General features: G+C 53.4%; 1 protein-coding gene across 2 annotated transcripts in view; it reads right to left on the bottom strand.

Annotated features, from left to right (window-relative positions):
• The window catches only part of LOC136713112 (mitochondrial import inner membrane translocase subunit TIM16), a 101,331-nt gene that overhangs the window by 54,443 nt on the left and 39,901 nt on the right, over positions 1 to 6,987 (bottom strand). The gene's annotated exons all lie outside the window — the stretch shown is intronic.

Raw genomic sequence — 6,987 nt, 5'->3', positions numbered from 1 at the left:
TGAACTTAAATTCTCACACATTTTCACCTAATGAGCCCAGAAGCCCGTTCCCACCCCATCTCTCTCTCACCTGCCGCGGAGCACCTGACGGGCCGACCCACCGGTCCGGCACCTCAACACACAGCCCATGCGCATCTACAGAAGGGCTGCCCCATCACATAACAGCACAGCGAAGAGTCTGCTTATAAAGACCCTCTGAGCACTGAGGAGCATATTTAACAGGTCCAATATTAAAAGGGCTGCAGATCTTCATAAGACAGACGAGATGCATGGCCTCCGCCCCCCACCCACCGCTCCTGCGAACCGAGCACAGTCCTCTAGCGATGCCAAGAGATGGTGGGATATCCCCCGCCATCGCTGCCCAGCTGCACAGGAAGTGACACGTGGTCGTAACGCCACTCTCCCTGCAGCGCGAGGGGATGGTTGGACAGCGACTCGTTTGCATATCTCCAGATCAGGAGAGACTTAACAAACTCTTTAACCGTTGGTGTGTCAGTCACTTGGTGCGTCAGTGGAGGGGAGGACAGTGTGGGGACATTTCAAAGCCCCTTTCCCCTTAAGCAGCAGCCGGACAAACGTACTTCGCACATGAGAGTCAATAACCCCGGGTCGAGGGCAGAAGCTGCCGTTTTCACTTCAGTCCAGGAGTTTGAGCCACTATTCCTCCCTCCTCTCTGCCGGCCCACGGTGGAGTGCCGCCTGGGCCCGGAGTCTGACACGGGAGGTGGGGGGGCAGCTCTACCTGGGTCAGTGCATACCGGGGCCGCAGGAGATTGTGTTTTTTGTTGCCCCCCTCCCTCTGCCTTCAATAACAAGCGCCTTTATTCCCTGGATTTAGAGACCTGGCACTTGGCCGCGCTCCAGCCCTGCAGCCCCAGCTGAGCGGCTCAAAGGGCCTATTGTAGCTCTCGGGGCAGATTTTTTAAATTAACATCCAAAATTCCTCAGAAAATTGCTGCTGAGTAAATATTTTCGCTACTCGTTTCTTGTATATTTTCCAAGCCAGGCCTGGAAGCCGCTGCCAAGGACAATGTGTTAAAACACGGGGCCTGTGGCTCAAGGCGGGATTTTTTTTTTTCCTGCTTTCTTTCTAGATCTTTCACTTCAGCTCTCCCTGCTATTTTTGTAACTTTTTCCCCTCCGCTCCTGCCCATAGCACCCCCATCGGACGCAGGCTTTAGCTGACACTGAGGATTGAGCCTCTTTAAAGAAGCAGCACAGAGAGGTCAATGGACTTGCGGCCGGGTCACAGACCGGGATTATTCATCTCCACAGCCCAGCACACGACACCCCGGCCTCCTGGGCCTCTGAGCCAATCAGCGGACATCTCCCATCCGCCGGGCAGTAACGCTCAGCCGTGGACCGCTGGCTCCAGGGAGCGAGCCGGACGTCTTTTCAGAGAGCGTGCCAGTTGCCTCGCCCCGTCCGCAGGGCCACACTGATCTGCCTTTCACTCGTTCCTCTCCCCCAGCCATGCGCTGTTCCCCTGCCTCTCCCTCTCAGCTGGCTCTGGTCCCCGGTGCAGCCCAGGCTGGAGTGACATCAGAGTCACATGGTCATCCTTAATGCCCTATCAGTGTTTTCCACTAGCCTGACTGAAGAGATAACTCACAAAAAACTAATGATCCCAAATGTACCCACAGATATTGGAAGGAATGGCATTTTGCAGAACTTAGAATATGAATAGTTACTTCATAAAGCAGAGTTTGAGAATAAGACCCGTAAAGGAAAAGCAGAAAAACAGCCAATAGACGAACCCATAAACAAACCCAGTCCAGCCTGGAGCGACACAGACACGTCTCGCTGGGCCACAGACTTTGTGATGGGGACACAGACCCCTGACCTTTCACACCTCAGCTCCCGGATGCTCTGGAGTCGTCTCATATTCCCACCGCTTTCTCACACCCACAGAGCAATCCATCTGGCAAGGGGATGGTGTCTGCTCGGTTTGGTGCTCTGTGTATTACTTTACAACCGCTCACTTGAACCCGGTAGGATTTTGACCTGAGAGTATTCTTCATACTCTTTAAACAAATATATATATATAAATATTCGCAGGCCGAGAGGAGGCTTGGCGTTTGGCTAGGCCTGCAGATCAATCCTCTCTCCTTGATGTGGGGGCAGCTGCGTAGCTTCGCAGTGAAACCGTAGATTAGAGTCCTGGTTTGAAAAAAAAGAGGTTTTGACTGGAAACTGCATCCCCCCCTGCCGCCACAGAAACAGGAGCCGCTCGGAAGGCCGCAGCCCGGGAGCCCAAATCCAGATCGCAGCAGCGCCGCTCCAAGAGCTCCCAGTGAGGTTTGCACTCCCTGCCAACATATTTGAGGAGCGCACTCAGCGATTCGCCCGACCATCTTCACTTGGACGGGGTGACTGGCGATCAAAGGTGTCCCGGGGATGAGAGGGAGAGAGGGAGAGGGAGGGGAGCTCCATGAGGGGACATGTGCACGAAACCCACAGCGTTCTTGGAGGCGGTCCGGTGGGGGGGAATGTCTTCCCAAGGAGCGCTGAACTGAAGAGCGAGGCATCTTAACCACAGCAGCCTGGAAACAACTCTCAATGTGCTTCTCATTTATAATGCTGGGAAGAGGGGGTGGGGGGGGATTTTATTGATACGCAAAAAAATTAAAGTAAATAAATTAAATAAATGGCCAAATCTGGCATTAATGAAGGAGACCAGAAAAAAAAAAAAAAATCCCCCGAAGTGGAGTGGGCTGGTGTTGATCCCAATTGCAGCAGCCTGCCGCGATGTGAACCCGGCATCTGAGCCCAATTAGGAGGCGCTGGCAGGATCGCTGGTCCCCGGTACCTTGTTAAAACCAGCAGAGACGGGAGCTGCGAGGCCGCGGTGCCGCCCGGTGCTTCGTTAGCTGCGGCCCGGGGTGCGGCACTCGAACCTGGGGTCCGGGACGCCGGCTATGACGATCTCAAAGGGAGGTGATCTCCCACCGACAGGGCTCTGACTCTGAGGGAAACTTTGGGGGGAACATTTGGTGGCATTTATTGACGTGGAACGGGAAGGGGGTCCCAGCGCCTTTGGGCTGATGTAGACCGGCCCGGTTAAAGGTAACCGTAAGAACACGGTTTCTCCCGTTTTCTACCCACATCTCTGTGCAGCAGCCCTGGTGACAGAGGGGCGATTCCTCGTGCAAATTATGATGCTGACGGAGGCTGGAGTTTAGTGTGAAGGAGCTGCCTGGACCGGAAAGGGAAATATGATTTAATTTCTTGACTTTATTAGCCTACATAGTGTGGTCAAATAATAATACAACAACAACAACAACAACAACAAAACGTGTAACAGCGAACAAAAAAATGGAAAAACCACAACTTTTTGTGGAGCGCGGAGAGAAGTTCCCGTCTGAAATGTTAGGAGAGGTTCTCTGATCTCGGATGGGGGGAGGGAGCTTTCTCGAAAAAGAAAGATGACTTGGAAAATCAGGTCATTTGAGGGATCCTCCCTGGAATTTGACAAGTGTCAGGGATGACCGTTGGGAGAGTGCGAGTGGAGGGGGCTCGGCCCTGGTACTGAGGTCTCGGTGCGGATTGCCAGGCTGGGGGGGTGTGGGCCACTGCGTGTGGATCTCTCCGCGGACAGCTGTTCTCGTTTACACAGCTGCTGTGTTTAATTACCGGGACAATCCCTCCGCGCTCAGAGGCTCAGATCTGATCTGTCGCTGCGCCCGTCCAAGAGATGATACACAACCGGCCGGGCTTTCTTCCTTTTTATGACTCTTTTCCTTTCAATGGGGGCGGGAACCATAACATTAATGAGAAAATAAATAAAGAAATACATAAAAAAAATACAAAGCAGAATCAGCTGGCTTTCGTACGAGCGCAGTATCGGCATGCTCGAGTGTCAGTCACAACACAGCTACAGAAACACACATCAGGAAACCTCAGCAGGACAGGGCTGTGGAGTCCCCCGAGACGCACACACTGCCTCTGGTGGTAGGGGCTCGTCCACAAAAAGAGCCTTTGACAAGCAAACACGTCAACAGGAATGTTAAGTCAGGCTTGGTAAAATGATCAGGAAGGACCCGAGTGGAACAAAGTGGGCCGAGACTGAAAGATGCGTTCTGTGCTGGGGCCTGAGCGACCCCCCGACCCAGAGGACAGTTGGCGAAGCGTGCCATACTCTCAGCGCTCTCACTGAGACAATGCTGATCTGTAGGCCCTCGATCCCAGCGGATTAGAAACAAAGAGCCCACCTCCGCCGGCCCCTCCTCCGAGCACCTTCAGCACAAAGACACTCTAAACATCCCTGAGCCAGAGGGCCCAGCCGCGACCTCTCACCCCTGCACTCGACCCTTGGCCCGCGAGGAATGAGACGAGCTTCTCCGACTACAAACACTCTTTCATGCAGCCACCCCCCACCCCCCCGCCCCTCGGGGTCGATCTGCAGTCCGGTCAGCTGCGGCTCTGATTTATCGACAGCCTCTGCCCGGTGCCTGGCCCCAGGAAAACTTTCTTCACTCCCATAAAAAAAAGCGGCCAAAGAGGTTATTAAATGGCCGCCCAAGACACACATAACCTTTTATTGGTTGTTGTCAAGCCAGTAAAATGTGGTTTAGAATTCGGGGCCAGACGAGACGAGTTCCAAGTTTAAGTGCAAATTCTGGAAATGACCAGAATGAGCAGGATGGCAGGACAGGAGGACAGGACAGGACAGGACAGCTCCAAACAGACACACACTAATAACTCAAACTGCGATGGAAATGCCTCTCTCACTCCCTGCTCTGCGGCAGGGAGAAACGGCGCTGGGACTCGCAGCCCTCTGGTTGCCTCTGGTAAGAACATCAGAACATAAGACCGTGTCCAATCGAGAGGAGCCCATTCACCCCATCGTGCTTGTTTGGTGTCCATTAATAACTAAGTGATCAAGGATCCTATCCAGTCTGTTTCTGAATGTTCCCAAATTGTCTCTTCAGCCACATCGCTGGGGAGTTTGTTCAGATTGTGACGCCTCTCTGTGTGAAGAAGTGTTTTCTGTCTTGAATGCCCTGAAGCCCAATTTCCATTTGTGTCCCCAGGTCCTGGTAAAGTAAGGTCAGGTCCCCCTTTACTAGACGGAAATCAGTGAGATTCGCCCACTGCACAGCGATTCGCCCACTGCAGTGAGATTGCCAGGATGTACATAGGGCTCCACTTCATAAGAACAAGCCATCTGCACAGAGAGATAAAATGTGTCTAAGGATCTACAACAGTGCTCTGTGCGGACGGATAGGAATGGACAGTCAGCTGGGGCCTCACACTGCCAGAGGACATGTAAGGTCTCGCACAGGAGAGGATGGGAGATATTTCACGGGGTGAGAGGATCGAGGGGGGATTTTGCTGATCTGTCCTTGCTGACCCCACAGGCGTCTGCAGCCGACCGCAGCCGCTTGTCCTCTCGGGTGCATCAGCGCAGCTCCTCCCTGTGGAAACTGCAGATCAGCCCTAATGGCCGTGGTGCTGAGGTGTCTTTATAACCACACACACACACACGCTGCACTTAAAATACACCCGGGGCCCAGTCCAGCCCTGGACGGCACGCTCTGTAATTTAACAGTCCGCAGCGTCCGCACGGCGCGCACCAGAGAGACGCTCGGCTGCCCGGGGCATCTGTTGACTCGGGACCGCTTCCAGAAGTTGGTTTCGGAGGCAGGGCCCGGACTCACGCCAGGGATCAGGCCGTCTGAAGAGGTTCTGTCCGGCTCTTTGGTTGTGGATCAAGTCCAACACAAGCCAGATCCTGCTCACATTTTCCTGGTCCCATTTATGCATTTTATTTTCCCTCTCCTGGAGGTGAAACACAGGTGCCGGAAGCGAAGGACGGTCCACAGAGAGGACGACATGCTGGCTGATATTTTTAAACATAAATTATGTGTTTAAAAACATAAAGAACATCAGCACTCAAACAAGTACTTCCTGAACTGAACCGTAACTCTGTCTCTCTCTCTATCGGTGCTGCTGCTACTTTAGGTACAGTTGCAGTGAAAAGTATTCACTCTAGTCATCTTGTTGTTCATTAAACCATAATTATTGATCAGTGAGACCTTTCCAGTGCTTGTCAAACACTGATTCAGCAAATTGGAAACTCTAGGTTCCAACTGACTGATGGGATGGGGGTATAAAGCTTTGACTATCACTAAATTGGCAGAGCATACAAATACTGACTTCCTATGAACTAACTCTTGGATGAGGAATGTAAAATGAGAACTTAAATGTTTTAACCGTTCTTCAAAACACTGAGCGGCGCAGCGTCCTCGGCACACAACACCACACAAGAGCTGAACAACGTGCTCTCAGGAACAACAATACGAAGAACATGTGCTAGATGCAATGTGGATTATGTTTTTTCCTGGAAATGTAAAAGCATCAAAGTTTGGGCGCAGGCTATCGATTCGGGATGCTGCTCTTCAGAAATCCGGCACGAACGCCATACCTGCAGGAGCCAGAGCGCCATGGTGCCGGGGGATAAGGAGCTCTCTGTCCTGCTGCCCGAGCCCCAGATCCTGGAGACAGACCAAGCCTGTGAAAGCACTGCTGAAAAGGACCCTCAGCAGCGAGCCCAAAGGCAGAAGGGTCCAAGGAGCAGGCAGAATAGGGCGGCCTGGGGACAGCTGGCCGGAGAACAGAGATGGCTGCTTTCCAGGGCGTGTGCATCCGCAGGGCGGGCGGTGTGGGACGGCACACAGCGATGACGGCCAAGCATGGCGCCCTATGCAGCTGCTCCTGCATTCACGGTCAGCAGAGTACGGCCAGGATGGCGAGAGGGAGGCCGGCCTTAGTCCTAAACATCAGTGCAGGAGCAGCAGTTCCAGTGATCAGGCCTTCAACGCGCGGGAGGGGGGCAGCAGTCTCGCCCCAGTGCCAGCCAATGGCTCCACAGCCCCGTCGCGGCCCCCGGCCCCCCACTGCATTGTGCCGCTCGCCCGAATCCAAATATTTCCCAAACAGGGCTTCCCTTCTCTCGGTCAGTCTTTTCTTTCCCCTGCGACGGGC

This window comes from Amia ocellicauda, chromosome 17 (genome assembly GCF_036373705.1).
Source record: "Amia ocellicauda isolate fAmiCal2 chromosome 17, fAmiCal2.hap1, whole genome shotgun sequence".
NCBI lineage: Eukaryota > Metazoa > Chordata > Actinopteri > Amiiformes > Amiidae > Amia > Amia ocellicauda.
This window is presented reverse-complemented; position numbering and strand designations above follow the sequence as displayed.